The sequence below is a fragment of the Misgurnus anguillicaudatus genome, chromosome 20 (genome assembly GCF_027580225.2).
Source record: "Misgurnus anguillicaudatus chromosome 20, ASM2758022v2, whole genome shotgun sequence".
In the NCBI taxonomy this organism is placed as follows: Eukaryota; Metazoa; Chordata; class Actinopteri; order Cypriniformes; family Cobitidae; genus Misgurnus; species Misgurnus anguillicaudatus.
In genome coordinates this window covers 21,346,590-21,362,992 of record NC_073356.2, presented here as the reverse complement: position 1 = coordinate 21,362,992, position 16,403 = coordinate 21,346,590, and the positions used below count along the sequence as shown (strand labels likewise).

Genomic DNA, 16,403 nt, shown 5'->3' with positions numbered 1-16,403 from the left:
TTTTCACACCACTGCCAGTACTAAAAATCCTGTGGGAGGTCTGAATGACCTGGTAAAATGACATCATCAAGATATTTGTGATGTCATTAATCAACAAAGATCGTCTGAATATCAGATGACTAAAAGCGCACTCAGACAGCTTTGTAATCATTTCTTTTTTCTTTATTGGTTACCATGAAAACAAGTGATGAATATTCAAAAAGATGGCCACCAAATGAGGGTTTCCAACAAGCACACGGCCCTACAATAAAGCAAGTTTTCAGAACGAAATTCTGGTTCTCTGTTGCCCATCCATTCGGTTACATTCAGAAGTCTGGATGATGATGATGATGCCAGAAATTCCAGCTCAGAGAACTGCAGACGAATTCATTTTTTTCCAGCTTCCTTTGTCTCATCCCTCCCCCTTAGTCTCCAAGAGCTCTCGCAGTGGAAAATCACGGTCAATGTTATTGTAAAAGGCGACTCCTTGTGCTTAACAACTCTCTGCTCTCTTAAATACATTGAGAGGCTGTCTATGCTAAAAAAATTATTATAAAATAAGGATTTTAGCATTTCTGTGCTTGTTGAAGACTCTATATCAGCTTTATCATATGCAACACATCTGGAGAGATGTAGCCAGCTGAAACATCTTTGCACATTAAAGTCCAGAGACTAGCAACGAAACAGAAGGATGGAAGATCTTTTTTTTTTAACTCTGTAACTTTAGGTCCCGCCTCCAACAACTAGGCTGCCCACAAAATAGCTAAAGCATGAGTGCATTTAAACTGGCCTTTCTCCAGCATGAAAAGGCTGCATCTGGTGAAAATCTCCTCTCAGTTCTCCCACCCTCTGTCGTTTGGTCTTACTAAACAAAGAAAAACAGATGAAACATGTAAATGAAACAAGCAAAACTGTTACATCTTCATCTAAATGAAAATTGTTGTTCACTATGGTGATGCTACCTTTAAAGAATCGTTTTAATAAGGGCATTAAACTATCAACAACACTGTAAAATAATTGTCATATCAATATATGTTTTTGTTTTATTTTCACTCCATAGATTAACTTAAATAATCTCAACTTGTTTTATAAATGGATTTAACTTGCATGCAGAATGTTTTTTTTTACAGTGAAGGAGATTAATCAGATTCTGAAACAAATCCAAGAAGATAGCTGCATTTACATTTTTGCATTTGGAAGACGCTTATCCAAACCAACTCACAGTGCATTTAATATCAGTAAATGTTGTCCCTGGGAATCAAACCCTTGACCTTTACAAATGCAAATATTCCACCATATGTCTTTTAATTTAGGTTTTAATATTTTTTTCCTCTGTTACACAATATATTGTTATATAATCTTTTTAATTTAATCTATTAAATTTGAAGTGCATTTGCCAGGATATAAATACTTTCCATTTAAACCCAAAAAACATTTTAAATGAGGAAAAAGACACAAGACAGATTCTGTTTTTCAGCAAAATCATATATTCCCCTAGATTTTCTTCACATATTTTTCTGCACCTGCTTATAAGAACAACAAAAGCATGCTAAATAAATTAAATAGTAATATATTTCTCAGTCTTTTCCATCAGTATAAGATTTCAGAATGGATGAGCATGGGCTTGCCCCTCTTTCTCTCTCTCTCTCTCTCTCACAATCTCTACCGCTAACAGAAAGCTCCTCAATCTTCATGAGTTCATGGGTGTGTCCCCAAGTTTCACTTCTGCGTTTTAAACCAGCTGATTTGGTAGGCCTATATACTATAGAGGAGGGTTAGCATTTTCCTATTTTAACTATCTGACCCTTTCACGTATGCATACCTGTAAATAGCATTTCAAGACTTAATAGTAATAGTTCCCAGTTTGGAGAGTTAGATGGCAAACAATATTCAATAGACTTAAACTCTCATTTCACAGAAATACTGTTTAATAGAGTTTAGATTACTGTATAGGTAGACAGACATCTTTAGAGGAATTGAGTCTTTTTATACTGTAATCAATGCACAATACAATGTGAATCAAGTTAAACATAAAAGTTGCCTCAAATTCAAAATAATTTTTAGAAGCTTCAACATTATAGCTACAGGGAAACCATTTGTCCGTGGCATTCTCACGGATCTCCGCATATTTCCGTGGCCCTACCACGGACTTTCTTTTCCGTGGCATTCTCACGAATTGGTTACTCAACTGTTTTGTCCTATTTTCTTACCATTGTCGCTTCGGTTTAGGGTTAGATTTACATAAAATGACATCCCTACCCAAACCCAACTCTAACCCCAATGCCAGGAGACAACTGATTAAAGTCTAGAAAATATAAAAGAATACATCAGAAAAAATTGTATAAACCAATACTTACAGTGACATACTAACGCAAACACCAAATCTAACCCTAAACCGAAGCGACAATGGTTTGAAAATAGGAAAAAGCAGTTGAGTAACCAATCCGTGAGAATGCCACGGAAAAGAAAGTCCGTGGCAGGGCCACGGAAATATGCGGAGATCCGTGAGAATGCCACGGAAAAATTTGCAAAAAATTCTGTGACTATCCCACGGAACTTTGTGAGATCATGTTGTAACCGACAGACAATTATCTTGACATCAAGCATTATCCGGTAGCTTTATTCCCCAAGATATAAAGTGGCTAACTCTAAGTTTCGATTCTCTGTAGACATCTGTTTATGATTTATTAAGGATATACGGATGCAAACAGGCATCTGTGTGAAAGTAAGTCTCTTATTTCCTGGGAGGTGTATGGGACTGATAGAGAGTAAAGGTTATAGGAGTCAGGAATGGGAACCCTCGGGTCATGAGCTATGCTTGTTTATGTGCGTGTGTGTGTGTGTGTGTGTGTGTGTGTGTGTGTGGAGAGAGAGGGGCGTCTGGAGTTTTAAAGACACATGCAGGGCAGGCTGGGACCGGTACAGCTGCAGTCTGCTCACACTCAAATTACACTCGCACCTTTTTACACTAGTTAATCCACACTTTTAACTTGTAAGTCTGCTGTATATGTAAGCAATAAGGTACGAGAGGCTGTGCTGTGTCGTGAATAAGTGGCGGCTGAGGGGCGTTGTTAGGCACGACGCGAAGCGGAGTGCCTGCAACCCCTTCAGCCGTTGCTTATTCACGATGCAGCACTTGCCTCGAGTACCTTATTGCTTTTATAAAACGGTTACTACACAATATTAAAGTAAAAAAAAATATTTGTGCAACTTTCATGAAGTTAAATCAATAAAAACATTCCTTCCGCTAGAAAAAATAGTCCCTGACTGCAAACAATAACATGAAAGCTCAAATAAAAACAACCAACTGTTCTCAAAGTTTGTCTCATTATATGTTTATGTGTTGCTGAGGGTGTTGCTAAGGGCGCAGTGATATTAAATAGAACCGTTGGGTGAAGCGGTCATAGCAGTGTTTTATTGTGAATAAAGCACACCTATTGACCAATCAGAATCAAGGATTGGAACTAACCGTTTTATAAGGTAATATAAATATTTAGACTGATAGAATGAGGAAATGCTCCCATCGGTATCAATAAATTCATTCATGCATAATGCAATTCATTAATATTAAAGTTTCACCAGATAAACTGTCAGCCATATTTCATCACTTACAAATGCAATTCATCACAGTACCAAGCCACAGACAATTAGTGGTAGTACAATAACCGAGACGTCCAAACAATTACACAGTTCTTATCATATTGAATACAATACTAAACTAAAAGCCCACGATGAAACCAAACTGAGAGCCCCAAATATTTAAATAAACATATTAATATTCAACTACTGGTCTGTCAATATCCATTGTAAGCATAAAGCAACAATGTTAAAGGGGAGAAGCCTTTTTAGGTGGCCATATAAACTCACCTCTTAGACAAGTGTTGACTGTGGTTAAATTAGGGTCCCGAGTAGGGGTTTCTTTATGGGTAACACCTGTCAATCCTGCTGAGACTTCAATAGACACACATGACTCAGTCTGTGAAAATGCAGCTGTTTTCTACATAAAATCATCCTGTGAAAATATTTTTAATATTGATTGAGCAAGGTCATTTTAAAGATTGAAATCAATGATTGAAATCAAACTTGGATGCTTAATAATAATAATAATAACAATACATTTTATTTATGATGCACTTTCAGCGAAATCTCAAAGTGCAACAAATTCAAAGATGATCACAAACAATAAATAGCAATCAAACATATCAGCGAAATCTCAATGTACTACAATTTAAAAAGAAGATCACATGGCAATAAATAGCAATAAAACATTACAAATTTAAAAAGAATAATCATAACTTAATCATAACTACATTTTGAGACTTTAGCCTGGATTTCACAGACAGGGTTGATTATTATTTAAACATTTAGTGAGATTATATTGTTATAGGTCCTGGAGCCCAAATCAGTCCTTTTTCACAGAAATTCAACACTGTAAAAAAAAGATTTTTTTATTTGTAAAGTGCTACCTTGTATATTTTTACATTGAATTAACGCAAAATTTGGTTAACACTAAAAATATGTTGAGTCAACTAATATTTTTAAGTTGAATTAACATTTTTGCTTGCCTCACAGCAAGAGTTGCATGTTCTTCCTGTGTCAGCTCCAGTTTCCTCCCACAGGCCAAAAACATGCAGGTTAAGTAATCATAGATGCCAAATTGCCCCTCCCCCAACCTGTGTATGGATTAAATTGTGTGGATTAACTTGTGTATGGATTAACCTGTGAGTATAACCATAGATGCTAAAATGGCGTAAAGAATAAAGAAAGAAAGAAAGAAAGAACACTTACTTTTTTAAGTTGAAACAACAAATCTTTTTTTACAGTGAAGAATAATATAATTTTTTTATAAAAGTCCTATTATTTGTTTGTATGTTTAGTTTTTATTTATTATTGAATTTCATTCTTGTCGTTTATTCATACACTGTAAAAAAATCTTTGCTGCTATAACATTTTTTGTTGAATCAACTCAGATTTACAAGTCATGTCTTGTGACTTTCAACCATGACAGTGACTTCTTTCAACTCATCTCTATTCAAGATAAATAATAGCAAGTTAAAATGACTTGGAAATCTGTAAAAAGTGTACTATTTGTTTGTTGCAGCCTTGACATTTATCCCTAGACATTAATACAAATATAAGAATCTAAAATGTAAATATTCCATATTACTAAAGAGCTAATGTTTACAGTTCGGTGTATTTTTTACAGACCAGTTGCAAAAGATATGTTTCCTTAAAGCATGAACATGAAGTCTCATTTGTTCAATTATGTCATTTTTAATACAAAGATGACATTGTTTGAGATGTCTTTGTGATGACAACTTGATATTAACCAATATAACTTGTCATGACAACTTGACATTATCAAGACAACATAACTGACCACTTTTTACCAGTGATACAAATTGAATTTGTCATTAAAAAGTGTTAATATTCTGTCATATAGTTTTATAACAGCGTCATGAATATTTTTCTTGACCTCAACTACAGTGATACAAATATAATTTGTCATTAAAATGTCATTAAGTGTTAATACTCTGTTAAATAGTTTTATAACAGCGTCATGAATATTTTTCTTGACCTTGACTACAGTGGTACAAATATAATTTGTCATTAAAATGTCATTAAGTGTTAATACTCCGTCATATAGTTTTATAACGGTGTCATGAATATTCTTCAGTTTGTATTAAGTTTCCTTCATGTGTTTAAGAAAAAAAATCAATCATCCAATAATAATAATAATAATAATAATAATAATTAAAATGTATAAAATTATATTTTATTGCATTTGGAGACCAATTCACCTAAAATTAAATGAAAACAGTACAATAATGGGTTAAGCCATGCAGTGTTGGGTGCATATAGCTGAACAAAACAGTAAATTACATTACATTAATTTAATGTTTTGTTATTTTTTTATTTTATGTCAGACATTTTCAGAACCCTCTGTGTGAGGAAGAACAAGTTCTGTTAGTTGTCAGTTTTTAATGTATTGTACACACACATACAGTTAAATATAATCGTTTGACTTGTCTGTTGCATTTTGTTAAGGTACTTAAAATTATTATATAGTATTAACACATAATGACATTTAAATAACAGTTTAATGTAATGTAAAGCTATAAAGCTATATGTAGTTTCATAAGTTTGATAATTATTCTGCTATGCCATGTTTATGACAAGTTATGATGTATTGGTTTATGTAAAGTTGTCATAATAAAGACATTTCAAACAATGTCATCTTTGCATTAAAAACGACATAATCGAACAAATGACACTTAATGACAATTTGTCATAAATGTGCATAAAATCTCATTAACGTTCATGACACGTGTTGTGTCGTGATTATGAAGGTCAGTCTTATGAACACCCCTTCAAGTAAAGGGTTACCAACAGTATTTATTTTATTTAAATAATCTTTAGGGTTTTTTTCAACTATGAATTGTTGAAATGTATAGTCTATTGCATAGACAAAATATACATTGTGAAATATATAAAATACATTTACTGTAAGGATCTCAATTTTGTCTTGTTTAGAGAAATGTATAGACAAAATCAAGCCCTTTGTCGGTATATCTTGTCTAATGCATAAATCAAGTTTCTAAACTCTGATTACACTTGTATTTTAGGCTGAAGACAAATTGTGATGACAGTCTCCTAAACCTCCTTAATACGCTTCTTTAAAGTGCCATCAGTCCTGTTAAACATCTCATGAGCTTCCTTATATACTGCACAGTGTTGATGGGCTTTTCAGGGTGATTAACAGTCGACAGCCCTGCCCGATGCATGCTGGAGAAATTCAGCTGTTAGTAACTATATTCAGCTATAGTTATTGTTTCTCACAGTCTAACAAATGCACAGGTACACCGTACCACACACAGGTTAAGAAAACGTCTGCGGTTTTGCTTCTGAGAAGCTGTAAGCAGGTTGTGTTAAACATTTTGCTTGGCCCTACCAGGCAGGATAAGCCACACTGAGCTTGAATCAAAACGCTTTCCTCTGTCGGTCTCAAGGGCAGTTAGATAAACAGGCTCATACGTTGGCCTTAGACCCAGATGGCTGTTTCGCGAGTTCACAACATGGACGCTGTGTTTTCTCGCATCTGATCTTTATGTGTGATCAAAGCGTGCAAGTGAGTATAAGTGTGTGCCGGAGGAAGAAACGGGGGTGTTTGGAGCCTACAATTATGCTGACGGGCCCCACGACTGCTCCTAAATATTTATAGTCATAATAGTCTAGTAGAGCAACGATATAGCGCCAATGCATGTAGACACAGTTGTCTAAGTCCAGTGTGCAATGTTGTACTGCATAGTATGATCAGGACAATGGCCATCTGAAATAAATTTCCAGAGAAATAAAAGCTTTCAACTTTAGCATAATGCAAGTTGAGGACTTTCTGTAAAATGTGTCAGGAGGACGGGGAGGAGAAAAGCAAGGAGAGAGAGAAAAAGAAGATAAAGAGGAGGAGCAATAAGAGATGTGTCCGACATGAACTCTTTATTGATCTTTAAGGTCTGGTCTGGTTTTCAACCACGATTTCAACTTTTTTAATATCTATTTTCCTGCTTTCACTTTCTTCCTCAATGTATTTAATGTATACCTGTCTTTATGTATGATACATTCAAATGTTGTAAACTTTGCTGTTTAGCACTGAAAGGTAATAAAAAACAAGAAAACCACTTAAACCAGCTGACCAGTTCCCCAAACCCCATTCAGACCAGCAAATCAACTAATGCTGTTTTAGGCAGTTTTTTGTCAGTCTATACTGATCATCCCAAGGTTAAGATCATCACATGCAAAACCTCAAAACTTGTTTCCTTCAGGATGCTGCTTTTACTTTGGAGCAGAAGATGACGTGGCTGGAAAAGACAAAGATTTTTAGCACACACCTCTGGTAAGAAAAAAATGTAATGACATATGTGGCAAGCCAAAAATATCAGAGCATCGGCAGCTGCAGCAACTGTTATTGTGGAGGACAGTTACTTAGTATGGTATTTAACATAGTCATTTTCGTCTCAAAAAACATGACATTAAAGGAAGAAATGATAAAGAGAGTTTGCTGCCTGTAACGCCAGTGTTTAGACTGTCCATCCCAGACTGCTTTTTACTGTAATGGAAAGGATCTTGAAAGCCAACAGTTTAAAATAAACTAAATCTGCAAAGTGAATAAAGAATTGAACAACTTTTGGGGTGTAGAAATCCAGTCACACATTCCCAAAAAACAGAAAGTAAGAAATGTGTGAAAGTTTTCCTTTTCTCTTTCTTGCTTGTTTTTCGTCCATATGTGTTTCTCATCTCTTCCCCTTTTCTGTGATTCATTTTCCACAGACATCTTGCCCCTTAACCCATCCCCCTTAAACTATCTCTACCGTTTCTCTTTTCAGTCTCGCTCGCTCTTTCTCTCTCCTGCAGTGTCTCGGCCTGCCTGTCAGGTCTGAAAAAACACACACTGCAGAAGGAAGGAATGTATTTCTGTGGCCTGGAGGTACACGCATGCACCACAGATAATACTGGGACGTCCCTCTTCTGCTTTCTCCAGACAAGGGTCTGTGGTCAGCAAAGGGATCTTTACAGTCCATGAGGGATAAAAGTCCCACATTTGAAAAAGGTGTGGTCAAGACCTGATGAAGTGGGAGGAGTTTATTAATGTCATTTAGCCACGAAAAACAGCTCCTCCTAAGCATGGCGTCCACACTCCTCCCATTTATGAACTTTCACACTTTTGTCTCCCCCTCCCGAATCCCTCACTCCCCCACTCACAAACATGCAAGAAGGGTGAGTAAGTGTTCCTGTAGCTCAACTGTAGAGCATGGCGTTAGCAGTGCATAGGTTGTGGGTTTGATTCTCAACTTCAATGCAAATGCCTGAGCCAATATGACTATAACTTTATAAAGGATAAAACCTTACTCTGGTTAATCATAAATATGATAAAGCTCAAAAGCTGCTTAATATGCTGCTTTGAAAATAACATGGATTAGCATTTTTCTAAATAAGACCGTGCACCCCTTCTTTAACAAATAATGCGGAGCCCACATTTGGACCTACCGCCCATAAGATTACACACCTGTGGCAAGGCATACCCGCCTTTAGAGCCACGTGTGGAGTAATTGCATGCTGAGAGACTTGCACCATTTCTGGGGTCATAAACTTTAAATAGAGAGGTGGGATTATGAGCAGCCTGTATCTGTCTTCCTGTCTTCCTGCATAGGGAAGTTCTCTTCTAAAAAAAAAAAATGATACTATCAGTTTTAACCCTTGTGCCTTGTTCCAATTCACTACCCTTTCATGTTGTTAGCGGCCAAAATGTCCACTAAATTAAAAGGCTGTAAAAATGTATCAGATTAATTTTTTTGCATAAATCTGTTCATCAACCTCAGTACTGATCAAAACTACCAAATGTTTCCAAAAATTTCATGATTTTAACTCTTTCATTGCCAAGCTCATAAGTGATGCCACTGATTTGAAAAAAAGAAACCCACAAAATCACTGATTTTGCACAGGCCTACTAAAGGGTTAATGGTGCCACATGGTGATCAACAGTTAAAATGACAAATTTTACCTCTTTGCAAAAGGTAAAACCACAAAGAATCAAAAATGCATGATAATAAGGTGTCATGGCTCTGCAATCAAAAAATGTTGTTATAATGGAAGTCAATGGGACAAAAATGGCCACAAACAATAAATGAGGGAGAAAAATATAAAATCTGATGCTGCACAAAAACTAAAAATGCATCAAAGCCAATGTTTTTACTAGTCTTTGGCATGCCCAAGACTGTGAAAAAGGTAAAAGAAAATCCAGTCCACAATTACTTTTTATATTGAAAATTGGTGATTTTGTGTGTTTTTTCCCCAAATCAGTGACACCACTTATAAACTTGGCAATGAAAGAGTTAAAATCATGGATTTTTTTTAACATTTCGTAGTTTTGATCAGTACTGAGGTTGATTAACAGATTAATGCAAAAAATTTTTAAAAAACAAATAAAATTAATCTGATAAATTTTTACAGCAGTTTAATTTAGAGGCCATTTTTGGCCACTAATAAAACGTAAGGGTAGTAAATTTGCTGACGGTATATTTTTCATTTTTTGAAAAATTTTAAATCATTTTCTTAAAATGTGTGTAAATATAAGATTTGAAATCCCAAAATCATTCCATTTGCTGAAACACAGAGAAAGTTGGGCCAAATTAAGACTAAAAAATAACAAAAATGGCCAAAAATGGCCCCAACAACACATAAGGGTTAAACACTTTTGAAAGTTTGGAATGACATGGACCATCAGGTTTTGCACAAACTTGGAATTTATTGCTGGCCAAAGAGCATGCACATTTTGGGGTGCATCCCCCCCATTTTTGTGCATCCCTTCCCAGCCCCTTCAAAAAAAAAAAACATAAACAATTTCAATTTAGGGCTGTTGGTTAGCAGCGTTATTTAATTACACTGGGTTTAAGATAAATAATTGTATTTTATAAAATGTCACAAAACTCGCAACCCCCAATTAGAGAACCACTGCATCAACAGGGACACATACAAAATACTTTGTATACATTTTTCATATGCATTCAACTTTTTTTTTAAACTTAGGCTAATAATACAATTTCGAATGAAGACATAAAGCATTTATGCAATACACATTTATGCTTGTGGGTCTTTTAATGCGTTAACTTGCCAATTTCATCTTTTTGAAAATCCTATCAGATGCAAGAAATGTTTTTTTTAACACGGCCATCTTTGCGACCTCACATGAACCTTTTGTAATTGCACTGTCTCCATAAGCCGCACTGTAATACACACTGCCACGTCGTCTCCTACCGTCTCATTCCCCTCCCTGTCTCTCACGCCTATTTCTCCTGCATTTTCTCAGCTGACGTGCCATCCCTCTTTTCATATGATGTTCAGCATTTTGCATTTGACTTATGATGTGGTCGTTTCGGGGCCAGGAGGAGGCAGTGTAATTGTGGGACTTCCTGGGTAGCATTACCTCAATGCCATCTCCAAACCACCATGTCCAAACTGTCATAGTCTCTATGACAGTAAGGTCCTATGGAAGTAGACTTTTAATGAAATACCTGGGGAAGATCCCTTATCAGTGATCACAGGGGTTATGATTATAGGGACAGTAAAACACATCCTTTTCTTTGATCTTTACTACTGTTAATAATCCAATCTAACAGATGCACTGGAAATAATATTCTCTTATTGCTTATTAGTATTGCTGTCTCATTTATCCAGCAAAAATATACTTATTTAAAAAAGGATGGTTTAAAACGAAGAGATGTAACATCTTGAACATAAGATTAATTTACTTAATTTTCATAAAAAAAGAAACTTGTTCGCAAAAAAATTATAAATTTGTTATCATTGCCTTAAGTATAAATATAACAGCATTTGGCTAGGTTTATGGCGTTATTTGTTATTTTTTAAACAAAAAAGAAACAATTTGGAAATAAAGTAAGGAAAATAAACAAATCCAAAATATATTCTTTAAACAGGTTTTACTCTCTTAAAATATGTTTGCTTCCTTAATACATTAACCTAGTTTTAAAGATGCTTTGCCAATACACTGTCAGAAAAAAGTAAAAAAACGAAATGGTCCCAAGCAGAACTCTTTAAAAAGGTCCTGTACCTATTTAGGTATACATTTGGTACCAATATGAACCTCATGGGTATTAATATGAACTCTTTAGGTGGAGAGGTGTACTTTTAGGTGGCCATTTTTTTCTGACAGTGTATAGATACAACGATGATGACATGTGCTTTGTTGTGGGTTCATTAATATTTATGTATTACACCATTTTTATACATTTTATTGTACAAATGTGGTGAAAAGAATGATTCCTAAGATTTATTGGGTTGAACATCTAAACATACACACATTCAAAGAAAAGTATTGCTTAAACAACAACCAAACACTACTTACAAAACAATACATATAAAATAATACGATTCAGACAAATATCAAACAGTGCAGCCAATGATCCTTTTTTAATCTGTTTATAAAAACCACATTCCTTCAGAAACATAAATCTTTTTAAACAAAGTTAAGCTGTGTCCAACACTGGATTGGTGAATTTAACTAAAGAATCACTGTGGCTCTTCTTATGCTGATGTGGATATTGTAAGAGTTTAAACCTTATGGTGACAGTCATACCACTGCATTTAGCTCAGCCATGAAATACTTTTGGAGAGAAAAGCGTTTATCAAATGGCTCTGGAACAGAGCTAAGAAACGAAAAGCATTCAGCACCTCCCCCTGTTCTCAAGCTGCCCCCAAATTACTTCACCAGACAAGGGAAGGAAAAACTAAAGTTAACAGACAAAACTCTACAACAATAATAAACTGGAAAATGCCTTTAACAGTTTCTTAACAGAATACTTTTTGTGTTTGAGAACATTATAGCAGTTAACCAAAAATCTATATGACTCGTCAAACAATTTACATTATTTCTAATTAAATATTTTCTAAATACTTGTTTTGGTCTGCATAACAATTTTAAAAAAGCAAAATCCAAAACTAGTGTTTCAATGAACTTAAATGCACTCGAATGGAGAGAAAACAACTTTTTAAAACAAGACATTTACTGCCTGTATGGTTTAATCAGCCTTTAGTCATCTGTGTTCATGAGTTTTGGGAGTAATACATGAGCATCCTCTTCTGGTGAACTGAAGAGCTCCACTCATCCCAGTTTTATCACACAGTCCTGCCTTCTTTTCGGACATTTTTTTTTCATAATTTACTGCCAAACAAAAACTTTAATGTGCCTTTACATGCCTCACTGATTTGTCAGATAAATGCTTATTGAACTTAACAATATGTGACCCAGTCTGTAAAAACCCAACTAAAGTAATTTTCTTGTGTTTTACTGTTTTCATCCTACATAAAGATCATTATGTGAAAATATAACCTTGCGGGACGAAAGTAACAAAGCGATTTTCTCCGAGCCCTGACTAAATTTTTATTTAAAACTATGACAGCATCTTTAGCACACAACCCTTGACAGACCTGACAAATATCTTGTTATTTTGTTATTGTTTTGCGCATCTAGGTCCAGAAAGCTGTTTTCAACCATTATAAGTAAATTCCTAAAGTGTTAGTTTTTTTCTTATAACGCATTGTGTTTCTGGTTTCCTGTGTTACAGTACTGATCAATCTACAGGTTATTTAGTGCTCTAGCACTAAATTGTTAAAGAATTGTTATTTTAGCTGTGAATGTATTGAACTGTGTAGGTGTGTATCTTTTGTGTGTGAAATGTTAGATGCACTGTGAAGCACTTTGGTCAGCCATGTGGCTGTTAAGAAAGGTGCTATATAAATAAAGTTGAACTTGAACTAACACAAGTTTGCCTTCTCTGAGTTTTTAAAAATAAAAGTAAATCGTGTTTAAATGTCAGGAGTTCCTGTCGGGACGTCCTGCTGCTAATACTGTTGTATATGTTGAAAATTGATATTATTCTAATTTGATTTAATAAAAATTTTTATAGTGTTCATACTGTTGAATTTTTTATTTTTATTTTCAACAATTCAATTTTGTACTACTTGCTTTTGAAACATTTGATGAAACTGAAATTGAAAATGAAATGTGATTTTTTTGCAAAGATAAACAACAAAATAAGTTTGCAGTATTAACAAGGTCATAGTCATGTATATTTAGTAAAAACAAGTGTAACACAAAAATCTATGTTGCTTCGTTGTGTTACTTTTGACCCACCTGTGTGTTACTTTTGTCACAACTGATAGGGTCAAAAGTAACAATTCGCTACTTATGTTCAAAGTAAAATTATACTGAAGTCATTTTACATTTGTTCAAAATTACACTTGGTATTGATAAACCACACTTATGAGTAATTGACCACAGCAAAAATATCTTTCTGTCTAAAACATTATCGCATAAAGTTGTTTTTCTGAACAATTGTACTTTCGCCTCTGCTCTAATGATATTAACTGAATGCTCTCTGCATGGATTATTCGTTCATCAAATGCTTAAGGTTTAAAACCACCTAATCCCGGCCACAGGTCATTCAAAACCATTTGTTGAAGAATCCATTAAGGGTCTCATTAAAAAAAGCTAATTTACAAGAAAACATGTTATGACTCAACAAAAACGATAAACTTATTTTGCACATGTAACAGTCAATGGCCCTACTTCTCCATTAGATGGTGTTCATGGACAACACTTCAATAGAAAATGAATTATGAGTAAGGGAATCTCAAATATTAGCAGCTGAAGTCAGTCTGATCATGCTTTTTGATTAAACTTTCTCACTGATCTTTTTATGTGTTTCGATAGGTATCATCTTATTTTAGGCCTAGTATGCAATCTACACTACAGTTTAGTAAAGCTTTAAAACACTTTACTAAAATGTGTCTTGTGATCCTAAAAATCTAGGTATAGATGTTTGAAACTGGCAGAAACATAATTGTGCCAACATATTAATTTCTTTCATTCGAAAACTACAGTGATTCATTATTTACATTTTTTCCATTCCATTATTAAATACTGTTCATTTGTCAGGACAAAAGAAAGCAAGAATTTCCCAACAGATTATGAGAAGTTCTTGATCATCAATGTTGATGACTGTGAAACACACTTATATGATTTTCTATAAGGTCTGCTTGACAGATGCTAAAGAGTTTATGTGACTAATGCCTTAAATAGCCTGTTTACATTCATGGACTGGAAGCTTTATGGAATGTGTTTCAATGATCACATCTATTGCAAGGTCACAAACCTAATTTTCTTTGTGTAGGGAGGCATGATAAAATATTTGAAATGGAAGAAAAATATTTTCTATTGTACCACCTGAATAGAACGCTTGTAAAAATCTGACAATAAGTTCTCTCTGTGTTACAGCCCTACGCAATATAGAGAAAGAATGTGGTTGTGATTGTAGGAGAATTCATTTAATCACCCAGATGACAGTTTGAGATGAGCTGTTCTTCTCTGGTTTAAATCAACAGTACTAGTGCTTTCGATGCAGCCGGGGTTTGATATTCAAACACTGGGAAATTATAAAATGCAAGTTATACAAGAACCTAAATTGAACAGAATATTGATGTCAGTTACTTTATCTGGACTAAAGCCCAATCCTATTTCTCTGTCTTACCCCTTACCCCTTAGTTTTGCACATTGCAGGCACACTGTCAGAAAAAAAGCTGTCACTAGGGCATTACCCTTTAAAAAGGACCTTATTAGGTACATATTTATACATTTGGTACCAATATGAACTGTTTAGGTCCAAAGTTGTACCATTTTTTCTGACAGTGCAGACGGTATCAGCTAAGCCGTCTATTCTAAGCGGTGTATGGTGTGGTATTACACAATTAAATAAGTTCAGAAAAGTGGTTGTTGTAAAGGGAATAAAAGGTGTTCACTATGGGTGTCACAAAGTCCTTGTCCTAAAGGGATTGACCCCGTGACTATTAAATCTCCATTAGCATTGAATGTGTCAATGGATGATCTGTAATGATATTCCAAATCATTTTGTGATTGATCATTTTGCCATGCATTTTAATTTCAAAGGTCTGCCACTGTCTGGCCACCTTTCAGCTACAGAAAAAATATGCCTGTCATCTGCATTAATTAAACTTGTAAATGGGAAAGGTACAGACCTGAAAGCTCATCAGTATGCCGTCACAGCATCTCACGGACATCTGTAAAAAACAGCAAGATTTAGCCGTAGAAACTAAGGGTAATTGTCACTTTCAAAACGCCTTACAGAAGGTTATTCTGAACAAGGTGTTCTTGACATTTTTTTTGATAGTACCCCGCAGCAACCATTTTCTCATCATCAGTTTTGTGCAAAAGTAGGATTAAATGATGACGCATCTTTAAATGGATAAAGTTGGTTTGAATGATGAGCAACTTTCTTATCAAACCCTTGTAGGCGGATTCATTCTTCTCTGTTTAAACAGAACTGGTGCAATATTTCAAATGAATTACCTGTCAGTGTCTCACAGAAGGTAACTCTTGTCTCTGTGACTTACGCTTATGGGATACATATTGTTTAAAATCTGATCTTTATGGCCTCAGTGCACAGCAATGAAATGTTTGCTTCAAGAAACAAGCTATTATGAAGTTATCCGTTTTTAAAGCAACACTTAAGAGTTTTTGCTCTTTGCTCCCCCTACAGGTTAGAAATGTAATTTTCCATTACCACTGTTGTAAATACTGCAGCATAGCTTGCTCTGATTGGATTGTAGGTCTGCCGTAAAGCAAGTTTTTGTAGTTTTTACTCGAACTACAGGACCGCGACCCGACGGTTGGAAACTTCTTTAGTGCGGTTTTGGCCGATAGAGGGCTGCAAAGCGAATGTGAAAGTGTTTCGAGTGGACGAACGACTGAAACTTTTTTGGAAACGTTATTTTAAGGTAAAAAAACTCTTTGGTGTTGCTTTAAGCTGATAAATGCTGTAAGGACATCGAAACGG

General features: G+C 35.0%; 1 long non-coding RNA gene across 1 annotated transcript; it reads right to left on the bottom strand.

The window, feature by feature from the left end:
• Positions 1–171: 171 nt before the first annotated feature.
• On the bottom strand, positions 172–15,629 carry LOC129455767 (uncharacterized). Its single transcript, XR_008648496.2, has 3 exons — positions 15,586–15,629; positions 3,847–3,991; positions 172–844 (listed from the first exon to the last, which is right to left on the bottom strand). It is a non-coding gene; the product is annotated as an uncharacterized lncRNA (long non-coding RNA).
• Between the last annotated feature and the right edge of the window lie 774 nt (positions 15,630–16,403).